We start from the raw sequence: 13,454 nt of genomic DNA on the forward strand, positions 1-13,454 counted from the left end.
GGGGGGTGTGAGGAACATACACCAGCTGCCAAAAGACGAAGCCAAGATGAGTGCAATATCAACGTCTTTCTCTTTTTGTTAACGAGACTCTCTCTCTCTACCTAGTTACTAGACTGTTCTGTCAACTGCCAGACATGCCATGCCATCGTCACCCGTTCGCTTGCTCAAGATGGAGCTGCATATCCGTCCCTTGTACTGTAGCATCAGTGCGTTTTCTCTACATACATACAACACAGCTATTGAGGCACAGGGACGGAACGGGTGTGCAGTGGCATGTCAAAGGATCCTATCCTATTCATCCATGGGCTTGCATGTGCGACCAACAACTGTCAGTTCGAATCACCCACAGATTCGCTAGCTCCCATTGTCAAGATCATGATGGGCTGCATCTCAAGAAGCTATGGAAAAGAAGAAGAAAAAAGAGGTGATGTGACGGCTCCTCCACTTGGCTCTTACATAAAACGCCGTATTACACTCAACCTCTCTGGACGCCTGAGAATCGTCTTACAGAGAGGAGTCCAGCTGCTTACCTTTCCCAACTGTCTCTCATTTGGTCTCCCGTACAGGAGCACAGCAGAACAAGGGGGTGCGGTATCAATCTGGCTCTGTGTTCCGCTATTGTTGTCGACGCAGAGAATGGAAGGGTCCCGCAAGTCGTCTACAGGGGGTTACCCCCGCTCCGACGGTGCTCCTGAGTCTTGAGAGAGTCGTCTTTGACTGCCCTGCCCTACGGACTCTCGTTTGAGATGGGCTCCATCAGAATACCACCTTGCCCTGTAGCCCTGCGCTGCTCTTCTCTGCCCTGGAGGGCTGGACTGCCTGGGCACTTGGGTGTGGGCGGAGCACAAAGTTGCTGGGGGTTAGCCTCCCGCGGGGGAGAGGGGTGTAGGGCAGGGCAGTCAATGGAGCGTTGTTGGACGCCTTGGGGGCGTTGATCTAGCATGGTACCAGATCTTGGCTGTCGGCCAATGTACAGTATCTGACTGACCTTACCTTGCCTTACCTCTCTCACCTTTGAGATGGAGTCATGATCCCTTGCTCACCTGCGCGACCCAACCTACCCACTGAATCGGTATTGCTATACGCACATTTGTCCATCCATCCAATCCTGCCTTCTCTTGACGTCGACGGCCATGGTCCATATTCATAGAAACATCCGTGGGTGGTAGCATCTGCACGAGATGCTTCACATTCACTCAATCACGCCCTACGACATTGCAGTACAGGACAGGCTTCTTCCCTGCTCCGTTGCCGGCTTGCTTTCTTTTTTGCTTCCGCTTCCGCATCTTCTCGCCTGCAATGCTCACTGGTCACTCAAGTGCATCCCGTCCGCCTCCCGTAGCTATTCCTAGCCTCAAACCCACCAACAGCCAGCAAAGCACCCATGGATATTTCGCCTTGGCCTTATAATACACTTTTCTACCAACGGCAGTTGTGATTCGAACAACACCTCGCAGGTTACAGCCGAGCCAGGGCATTCTGAGTCCGGGCTTTCTCCTCTTCTCACTGTACGAATATCGTGGCTTGGAGTCGCCTTGCGGTCGTCTTGGCCCTTAATACGCCGTCATTCCTCTATGCCGCCTCGTCATCAACCTCGTGGCCGGCCGGTTGGGGCTTTCCCCTTACCCACGCGCGCCACGGCCAGAGTTGCTAGAGCCCTGAACCTATTTGCGTTAATACGGTACCGACGGTGCTCGGTCAACGGTCGCGACCTGGAGCGAAACCTTTTATCTCATTATCATTGGCACATTCCAGCCTCAAAAGAAATGCCAAGAACGATCTGACTTTGGAATATTGAGGCTCAGCGGTGAGTGTGAGCTTTTTTTCATTTCTCATTCCTTGGTCAGCGACCGATGGCATGGAAGATACGGGGTAAATGACTCGACTACGCTGATTCAAACCAAGATCAGCAGCATCGACAAAAGCCCAATTGTGTCAACCGCGCGAAAGAGAATACAGGACGTTTGCACATACGGTTTTTCGCCCCATCTCTCGTGCAACCTGCCAAACACAGGAAAAGCTAGGTACAACCACTGGGACATGAGATGTCGCTGTGTCAGTCTCACTGGACATGAAGCCACGCCGAGCACGCGGTTTCCAACAGGCGAAATGTCATTTTAGAGCAAACGGGAATAAGAGAGCACCGTAGTGACATCCCCTTCTCGGGCAATTGCTGCAAGCGTACGTAAACGTAAACGCACTATATCTCTCAGGATTGCAGGTCAATTACGAAATGTTCACCATGGATAAAACCCCGCGGGTAACGAAGCATGGAGATCTTGCCTAACGAGCCAGGATGATCCCAAGCGGATCCCCCTTGAATGATATCTCCCTCAATAGGGATCGCCTGACGACATGCGACAGACAAGCAGAGCACATGAGGTGGAAAGCGGTTAGATGGACAACAGGCAATTCTTGCAGCATGCGTGCGCGTGTGCCCGTCATTGATTCTGCTCCTCTGTTTGGTACGTTTACGCAATCCAAGTTTGTGGCTGCTGTCAAGATGCTTCCAGCCCTAGCTAGTCTAGTCTCATCCTTCAATCCTCATTGACATCTCATCATTTTTTACTAGCGAGTCACTTGCTTCATGATGCTTGGCTCGTTAGGTTCCCTCATGAATCTTTACTCCGGCTAACCGCAAACCAAATGCCAGATCCTAAGGCATTTGTTGAATGGAGCTGTCTGAGAACGGCGGCCTCCGCCCGCTAGCATGAACAAGCAATTCGGCTGCCTAGACTATCAGCTTCTAGCACAGAGTCTCCATCAAGCCAAACAGCTAGTTTCAGCATCTTGCAGACTCAACTCTCAGACTTGCTGGTTCAGGATCCCACGGCCCAGAGCAAAAAGGATGAGCAGAGAGCCAACACGGACGACCGACGTGGTGGGAATTCCTTGGTGGTCGTGTCCCCCCACTTAGACGTCCGCGTTAGTCGTCGTGGCCTGGTCCCTGCACCCGGCCAAGGGAGCGGATAGCGAAAGCATAGCGCATCGACGGTTCGATACGACCTTCTGATGAACCCATTCTGGCTTGGTTCCTCCTGATGATTGATGCTCCCTCACCGTGAAGGAGCGAATCCAATGCGTTGGGTGCACGACATTCCAGAAGAGGTAGGTAGATTAGCTGTGACCCTCTCAAGGCATCAACCAACTGATGTTGCTGCTACTGCTGTCCAAGGCATTATTTGTCCAAGGTCAGTAAGGGTCTGCATGTATGTGGTGTTGAGGATGGAGTCGTGGTCCTCAGAGCAGGACCGATTCTTGTTTACGATCAAACGTGTTACGAAGCTGCAGGTTCAATCTGGGTTACCTCGTTTGGAATACAACAAGTTTCGCAAACTCAGCTACACCAAGTTAATGAAGATTGCAAGATGATTACCAACCCGGCACATGAAAGATGGTCCCTGTCTAGAGTTCAAGCCTTCAAGGGATAGATGACTGGAAATTGGCGGTAAAAAGTCCCTAACTCCGCTCTGGACTGCACTGCACCTCACCTACCGGTATTGTACTAAGCCCTACAGTATCCCCAACTGTCCATTGCAACGCAAGCTGTGTTCTGTCGTGTTGCACTGAGTCGTGGACTTCGCTTCCAGGTCCAGGTCTCTACCTAGAGCCCAGAGAATTAAGTTTTGACCAAGTGGGCTAGTGGGGAGAGGGAGGGAGAGTACCCGCGTACCCTCGTGGCTTGTTCGTACACGCGCCACACTTTTTCGGACCTCGGCCGGGGGTCACTTGGTTGGCGGCGCCTACGGCAAGGCAGGTTTAGCGGCCTTTTTTTGCCTTTCTTTTTTCTTTTTTGGCTTCTCAGCCCTACCATGGGATTGCAGTCTTGGCATCTGTTGAATTGCCTGTCCCGTCCTAGGGCTGTCTTGGTGGTGTGATGAGATTTGTACATACTGTACTGCCAAGTTGTGTATACAGCCAACACGTCACGACATCAGGAGGCGACAACTGATATCCCATTGTATTTTCTGGTCATTTCAGTCGAGGATATCAAGCAACGTTACAATCTATTGTTAGCGACGGATAATAAAATAGCAAATACTTACATGCATCTGCCGAACGTGGAGAAAAGCTCGGTCAATCTCGACCCCAATCTGGCTGTGATCTGCTCAACAGCCAAGAAGACGGTGGTAATTCCAAGACCATCAAAGCCACAATTCAAAAGGCAAAAGGAAATGAGAAAATTGACCCACGGCGGAATTACAAAATTGGAATTTGCTATGCATTGCAGTGCAGTGCAGTGCAGAAATCGAGGTCAAGCCAGCCCATTGTCGCAATAGTCATAGGGCTCTCGGTAAACTTGAAGGCCCCGATGGAGGGTGTGAAGGCCCAGAAGCCAACCAACGCCATGGCTGCAAAGCTACCGAACTTACCGGCTTGTGCCACACCTTCACTCACCACTTCACTGTAGCTCTGTCCATCTCTTATTAGAAGGTCTGAGGCCCGGGACAGGCATTCGGCAGTTCTGTACCTGCTTCTTTCGTGCTTCCATCCAATGCTTCCACATCCTCTACCGTTCTCGCCCCAAACCTTCACCTGAGCCTCAGCGTCATCACCTTTCGTCATCCATCCTACTCAGCCATTCTTGAGGGGTAGAGAGAATACGTGTATGCGTATGTGTGTGTGTGTGTGTGTACCGCATACGCTCATTTCATCTCCCGGCAAGCGGCAAGTCTCCCACTATCCGGCAGACGCTCTGAGACCATTGACTTTTTGGACGCGGGACGTTCTCTGCTAACGTTTAGCTCTCCATTCCCTCGGACCCTTTTAGGCTATTACGAATAAGGCAGTCAGTTCGTCGGATTCACACGCCTTTTGCCTTTTGCTGGCTCACTCCCTGGCCGTCAATCTTCGGCAGGTAGATTAAAGACTTGACGCGCGGAGGCCAGGCGAAACCTAACAGCCAGGCCGTGGCACGGTTAATATCTTATCCTCTGAGTGCATAACAGTAGAGTTGTCGGTTGCAACGTGAGCGATTATTAATGGTGGAGATTCTCTCAACTGTAATTGTTTGTTTTAGACTTTGCAGGCTTTCCAGCCATGCCAGTTTGTGTTTTTCGCACATTATTTCCTTGAATGGAGGGTTTTTCGCTATCGCAAGGGCGCCATCGTCTCGTGAATCGAAATTACCAATAGACAGGCCTCCCGAATCTGAGACTAGCACTGCACCACTGACCCTTAGCATGATGTTGAGACCCTGAAGCGCCAATGACGACCTCGTTCAGCCCTGTGCCGCCCGGGTCTAGGTCACGAGCCTGGCCGCCCTGGGCCCTGACGCTGCAGTCACGCACTGCCGTTTAGACGCTCTGCTGCCGTTTCGGATGATGAGAGAGCAAGGCAGGGAAATACGACGACCCTGTTTCGGTGGGCTTTTCGTATCCCCAAGACCAAAAGCAGCCAAGGGGGACGTGGTGCGCGATCGACCGTCACCCTATCGAACAACACCAAAGGGGCCCTGCGCCTGAGCCAAGCAAAAATATCTGGGTACGCCCCCAACTGCCGAGCGGTAAGTCCCTGCGCGGTGTCAGCACCTTGATTTCGAGAAAGCGGGCACGAGGGGCCCTGTTGATGTTGCACCGACGTTGGGGTTTCAGGAATTGGATGGATACATACTGTACTTGTATGTATTTTTGTTCTTTTTGCAAGATTGACGGACGCCCTGAGCTGCTGCCGGTGGGATGTCTTTTTTGTCTTGGGTGGTTTTACGGACAATTGGTAGAGAATCGATGCTCTGAGCTCTGATGACGACTCAACGAGGCGCAGCAACACCTTATTTCACATCCGCGAAATGTCCACTGTCGATCTCGATAGCACTACGTTAGTGTGGCTTTTTAGCACTCTTTGCAAGGTATCTGGGCGATATTCCGAGGGGGTTTGACAGATGATGCGAGATCCAAGCTCGACCAGCAGTCCATGGCATGGCATCACAAGACCCTTTATGCATTGACTTAATTAATCGGTGATGACTGTTACTTTTGTTAATATCCCAGATCTATTATTGTTGTTGTTTCCTACGACGAGAGTTTGACACTGTAGCATTTCTCTTGCATCACGACACGTTCCACAATGTCCTGTCTGGGCTGCCCTTTGACGCCCCACACGAGGTATTGTAAAGCAGGCGGAAAATGTTATCCAAACGAAGTCTCTCAACTTCTGGGCATAATTTGCAATTCTGAACACTGTAAAACGCCATGCAATTCTAATTCATCTGTCCTGCTCCTGAAATTCACCAGTCTCAAGCCTTGTTTAAATCCGTACATCCGTCCTGACCAATAGCGCCCGGGATATTATCTCCTTTAAGTCAAGTCCAGTGGCAATCACGGAGTCGACTGAGTATCAAAGTCTGAACGGTGGGGGCAACCGAGGTTCATCTCTCTGTGCCCTGTCATTCCCTTGGTCTTAGAGGTTCGAAACTATGGCTGTCCACGTAATGTAACTCTCTGGTCTCTTCCTTACAGGGCGTCTACCGAAACTATTCGGGTTCGCGTCAAAGTGCGAAACCGAGCTGAACGAGGTTCATCAAACCTACATAGAACTCCAAGAGCCCGTAACTGCACGCTGCAGCAAAGCACAGCACAGCCCTGCGGGTGCGGGAGAGGCGCGCCACAGACCAGACGACCCCTTCGTCTACAGGGCAGTTTTAGGGATTTCCAAGGCAGTGGCTTTCAGCCCATCAAGGCGGGATTGGCTACGGGCGCACTCTTGGCAAATGCGGCTCGAAAACTCTCCATCTAAAGACGCCGCTGATATCCTGGTTTTTGCTGTGGCGATACAACGTTGAACGGATCACAGGTCAAAGTTGAGAACCAACATCTCGAGACCCTGAATAGCTGCTGCACTCGACTTCGTGTTTGATACAAGGAGTTGATGGATTGTTTCTATTTTGGCGGTTTCTGGAGCTGATTCGTTCAGAGATATAGCTACACGAGATTATCTACAGTACACATCCATCCACGGACCACCGTTTGTTCCGTAACCTCCGGCAAGGAGCATCAGTACATACTTGTATGCAGTTTTACATCAGAATCTCAGGGGATAGTGTCTCTAGTGACATGATCAGCATCGCATCTCGTCCAATACAATCAGGCTCAACGAGCCATGATCAAAACATCGCCATCGATTAAAAAGTGGGCTATCAATTACCACGACATCCAATCTGCGTCTCAGAACGGTATGTGGCTGATCAGTAGTCTCTGAAACAAATTGAACCGCGCGTCTATCAGAGGGAATAGTCAGAAGCACTTTTGTCTTTGTCATCTTGGCGCCTTGCGTTCTCGTGTTGCGACTGGACGCCCTGAGATGTCTGGTCCGGCTAAAGCATTGTAGTCAGGTTGGTCATGCGACACGTAACTATCTCTAGAGAAATAGTAATCCATCATATTGTGGCTGAGGAACAAGGAAAGGGGTGCTTATTATGGGAGATCTGCTTGGTCTCTGTCTCTGATTACATCTCTCTCGATCTTCACCATCTTGGGATTGGTGTTTTACGATGACATCTCACCGCTCTTCATTCGTGGGCAGCTGACTTGTACAAACAAGTTTGAGACCTCATTCATGACTCTTACATGATTTATCCGGAAAGGGAAGTATCGCCTCACTCAGGAGGGCGAAAGAGTCTTATTGACAGGCATCACCAGACGGTCACAGACAAGAGAAGAGCGTTAACGACATTCACGATTCACTCACTCCCCCCATCAATCCATATTTCAGTCGCCCTCCATTCATCGTGAAAGCGGATTAGCCAAGCGGCCGCTCTAGCTTCAACTCATCCGAAGCCTCCAATACAAAGCTCGATGCCCTCTTGGCATGGAGAAGCGGACCTTTTTCTCATTGAACAACTCGGCCCAAAGGGCATCGCATCGGGGAAATAACCCAATCGTCAACACGATGGGGGGGATTCCCACAGCCCTATCCAAGTTTGATATCACTCCACACTCCACAGAGCCCGCCTCCCTCGGCTTCTTTGCCTCAGGGATCGACCGCCGCAGGACGGATCACCAACTGCTCCGCGGATGACGGAATTCCGAGGTGGTCTGGTCTGGTCTCTATGTCCGTAAGGCCTCCAACTGGATGGAGAGTGTGCGATGCAAGTGCACGAAAAGCCTGAAACCTGCAACAGGTCCACATGTACTCATTCATCTGAGAGGATGTTGTACGAGCGCTGTCTTGTGCCGAGTATATCACGACTTGCCAGGCCTATTGTTTCTTCTCTCATGTCTGAGGTGCAGCAGGCGACATGTCGGTAGCTGAGATGTGAAAGCTGACGGGCTGCAGCGGGCCGGGAAGATCTGTGGGGTTTTGAGGCCATTGGAAAGTACAAAAAAAAAAAAAAAAAGGAATATTCCCACGAGCCATTGCAACAATGGACGCACTTTCACATGAGAATTGCGACGGAAATAAAAAGCCAAATGGCCTGAGAATATTGTCAGTCTCAACGAGAGCCCGGGGTTTAAACTGGGATGTTGCTTGTTAAGCAAGTTCAACTATTGAACACAGCATGTCTCACAGAGATGATGTTGTACGACGCTTGCTATTGCACAGCTCATCCGGCAATCCGTGAGTCTCAAAAGTTCTCTCCATTGCTTTTTACTCATGTTGCCAAGTCTTGTTATTGCCACATAAAGTTATCTTGGCAGCTTGCGATACCTGAACTTTATGTCTTGTATCAGATTGAGGATATTTACGGTGGTGGGCTATTTTTGCATCTCGACCAACAATGCTTGGATCGCCCTCAGAATCCTGCAGGACTCAGGATTCAAGCGTCAAGAGTTGAATGCTACGCCGCTATTCTTGACTCATACCTCCTCCAATTGACAGCGGGAAAAAAACACACACTCACTGTGCCCCATTGTCGCGTTGAGGATTTAATCCTCGGCGCCAATGCTCAAGGAGTCGAATGCTTGTCGTCTCTTCGCTAAACGTTATCCGTAGGGCTGGCCTTTTTTTCTTCCCTTCTGTCAATTCTAATTTATTCGAGACGTTTCTTATCTCTGCGAAGTGCCGAGGGTTGAGTGTCAGTGAAGCTGCTAACCGACGAGTGTTTAGCGAGGGCGATCCTCTATCTGAAACCCACGTTAATTAAGGTTACGTCGGGCGATGTGCCCTCAACTGGGAATATGGCCCTTTGCTGTTGCGATGACACAGGAAGGACATGAAATGACATTTCGGCTTCCTCGGACCTAATCTCGATAGCTGTAAGCGGCGACTTGCAATGCGGTTGACCTACCTTTTGAGGCTATATTACCTTGCTCTTGAGAAGGATGAAGCTATAATAACGGGTGATAAGAGCCTGACGATCGACATTATGATGGGGGTGCAAAGAGACGGACGAATTAAACTGCTCACGCCCACCTTTCGTAGCGTCTACCCAAAAGTGGAATGCTTCCAGAAATATTCTCGAATGATTCCTCTTTTGGGCTCTCAACATCAGGGGTTTTTCTGTTCTCTGACCCTGTCCTGTCCCCAGCTGGGCCACGCAATGCAATCCCTGCAGGGGAGACTGAGAGAACCCGCTTCTTATTCCTGTCTTGGGATTTAAGATTCATTGGGGCCATGCTCGTTTCTCCAGATTGGACTGGACTTAAACGCGCTCTTTGTCTTTTTGTGCAGGGCGAGACCTCGGTGCTTATGCGGGCCAGGCTTGTTTTGGCACGTAAACGCTATATCCTTGCCTTTCCATAACATAACAGCGAGCACATATTGGTACAGGTTAAACCTGGAGATAGCCCGTACGTAGTGGTAATTAACTCGAGACAATCACATGAAAAAGCTGGGGCTGGAGGTGGATAAGGTCCGTTCTCATAAGGCTCCAGTTTATGCTTTTTGGGTCCGTCCATGGGAAAAAAGGGCTCGAGCACCGACACTACTCGGTATAATTCCGCGCTTCTCAAGAGCTTGGTAGCGGAGCATGATAGACTTTACGGATTGTGGGTTTTGGTTCACAATTCAGTTCAACATTTGATCCACTCTATTGCGTTGAGCCGTTGACCTGAAAGGCATGTTCTGTGAACCATGAATGGCATCAACTCAGAGTCTGGACCTTGATAACACGGGTTTGAGTTGAAACTAGGTCTTTTCACATATCAACCAGGCAGTTTACTCGCAAGATTTGCCAAGTAGAGAAAAGAATGAGGATAATTGTCTGTTTGGCTATGGCGTATAAACACATGTCAACGAGATTATCTACCTGGCAGAACAGGATCATGATCCCTACCTGTCACCGGTAATAGGATGTTTTCACAAGCAATTCCTAACAAAACAAAACTCTCAGACTCTCCAAGTAATGAAGATCATATCAGATCATGCTTGTCCTGTCCTTTGCGTCGTCAAGTATCAGAATCTGGTGCCCACGGCCGAAGAAACCTTCTAGAACGGAGGTGGTTACCGTTCGCAGGACCTCCATCCGAGGGCCGAATTGGGTCGGAGGGGATTATGTGTGTTTTCCGACCATTCTTCTTTCTGACGTCGATAGTTTCTCCATATTCGTTAGTTTCACTCTAGTTTAGTCAATCCGCGATGCTAAGCTAGCTAGCTAGTCTAGCAAAGTGGTTCCTGGTCTAAAAGTGCCGTCCTTTTGACATTCCGTCAGCGGAACGGCAGTGCCTGTTGCATTCAACTGAACACCACTAACCGCAGAGTTCAGTTGTGACACTTTCTATCTGAAGTTTGTTGGTTTGTCATTCCTTATCAATTCTGCTACGCCGTCGCCTGTTAATTTTACTTGTGTCTCTCTCTATCTGCTTTGCCTCCCACTTGAAACTCTCTCTCTCCCTCCATATCACAGTGCCGTTCTCGACCTAAATAATCTCCGGCAGTGTTGCCTTTCTCCCTCTTCTTCTTCACGGAACGGATGTAACCTTGGGACCACAAACGCACCCCACTGCTGGTTCCGGAAACCGAGGCCGTGCCGCGCCGTCGTGAGGGGATCGTGGTCCCCCTCTTCCCCCTTGACATGCCTGGACCATTTAGCTTGTGGGGGTGTTCTTGCGATCGAACTTCAGGTTTGGGGCCAGGCGGTAAGGCAGGACAAGGGACGGAGTTTTGACATAATCGCCCTTGAAAGTCGGTACGACGAGCAGGGCCAAGCATGGTTGAACGTCATGAACCCACCGGGGCATTACAACCCACAGATAGATCATCTCCGAATTATAGATAGTTAGGTACAGTATATGGCATGGCTCCGGAGCATTTTGAAGCAAACATGATGCAGCTTGGTAGGGCTAGCCTTGAAGGACTCTATCAGAAACAGGAATGACCGCCGTTGACGAAGCTGCCTTATGCAAGTGAATGGATATTGATCAACAAGGAGCCTGCCCAAAGCAATCACAGGAGTGTCATTGTTGTCGTCCTCGTTTCACTTGTATTTCGGAGGTTTAGGCAGAATAGGGCACGGAAAGGACGGGAATTATGCTCCTGCGTGGTTGCAGAAGGGGGGAAATTTGCCTTGTAAACGGGCCGTTTATTACCAGACTGTCGGGTCTCGCTGATATGCATGCTTCGGAGGATTGAGGGATAAGCAGTCATGATGCTGCTTCTGGAAGGACTTATTACGCGAGGTGTTTGAGGTTCAGTCTCTGACTGACTCGGGCATGACTAGATGATGAATGGGAGATAGACTTGTGGAAAAGCAGTGCTGATGTAGTGTTGATATTGGGTCTCTGTGCTGTGGTCCCGGGTAATGACCGTGTAAGTCACGATGATGGACTCTCATGGCGATGGCAGAGGTGACTGTATACCCTTCGGTGCCCCTCACTCGATTCTCATCGTAGACGGGTCCCTGGCTGCTTGCAATCTTCTTATTGAGATCGTCGTTAGTGCTCGTCCATGTGGTATACTTATCTGTGCTTGAGACTCAGTCCTCAGCTGATCCTCGGATGCCACGGAGTAGGCACTCCATAGCCTTCTCGAAGCACGACGGAGAGAGACGGGTAACCAACTTTGAGCTTCGCCTTTGCCTGGTGATGCATGATGTTTGGGGGGGAGTAAAGGGCCGCCAAGTCGTAAGCCCGTCCGCGGCGTTCAGACTGAGTGTAGCATTGGTGGCATTGAGCAACTCAAGTCATCCACTAGATGATAAGAAGCACAACGGGGGTTCAGGTAACAGTCGCACCTCAGTCAAAGAGCTTCTATCTGGAGTGATTGCCCTCTGTATGGACGCATAAGCTCTCTCTCACATTCACCCACCTATCAATAGCGTACCTCGAGGCCGGGACTTGTTCTTAGTATAACTGGCAAAGCCCATTTCGATTCGAAAGCTGTAGCTATCCACGAGAAGCGTCTAGAGCATGAACCCTCAGACGCATAGGATAGACCGACCAAGGTTCTCGAGTGCTCATGATCCATCGTCCTTGTATCCATACCGCAACTCTACAGGGGGGCGCACTCGTCACTAGCTGTTTTCTCTCTCCAGTCCTCAATGTTGATTACATGACCTGCTGAGCATTGACTTATTGCAAAGTAACTTTTGGAAGACTTGATCAGTATGGTGCGATAGAACCGCGCTGCCACGTGGGATTCTCATAACCTTGAATCGAAAAGACACTACCTCCCAAACGTGAGCAGCGTATGGAATCATTAGACGCTCGATACTCGAGACATGGTACTGTCTGAATGTCGAACGAATAGCGACTCCTGTATAGAGCTTCAGTAGAAACAGGGGAGTTGTATCCTGATGATAAGACGGTGATCCACCAGAATTCGGATGACAATGAGAGAATACCCTGACACAAAGCCATCACTGTTGCCTCTTATATCGAGGGCATATGTATTCATTCAAGTGTGAGCAGAAAGCTCTCATAACAGCTAGTCCAAGCAATTGTACTAGATCACAGATCCAATGTGTAGAGCACAGAGGGAACTCATCCACATCTCAACGAGATTCAACTCCCAAGCCTTTCGATATGGCAGAACTGTAGGAAAATCATCTTTTTTTTTCTTACCTGTCTATAGTCTCTGACTCTCTGGCTGGGGAAGCGATACCAACGGAGCGTCACGTTACTCGACTATGACGCTGGCGATACCATCACAAGTAGGAAGCAAGCTGGTGAAGGTCGAATGACACTCTATTGCGAAAACGCACCTACAACTCTATCATAAATTTATGGACATTGCTTAGATATTCAGAAGTGAGGCCTGAGTGAACATGGATACTTCATGCCAGCGTTATCTCTTAAACCTGTCGTGCCATACCAGAGTAGAACTGCTCACAAGACAGGCCAAAGGCGATCACAAGAGATGAACTGTAGGTTTTTCCCCAGCAAAACCGTGTATTTATGCAATCTAGTACCCAACCGTCTATGTTTCCCAATTCCAAATAATGTAAAAGACTCAAATACACTAACCGTCCTATGCAGATCTCCGCCTTCTCCTAATTCCTTCATCGCATGTTCCCCCTGGGTTCTCCTCCCATTTGCTGCCACAAACCCTTACTCAATGCCGAAGAGTTCAAAGGCCTC

Source organism: Fusarium tjaetaba, assembly GCF_013396195.1.
Source record: "Fusarium tjaetaba strain NRRL 66243 chromosome Unknown NRRL66243_c0000109, whole genome shotgun sequence".
NCBI lineage: Eukaryota > Fungi > Ascomycota > Sordariomycetes > Hypocreales > Nectriaceae > Fusarium > Fusarium tjaetaba.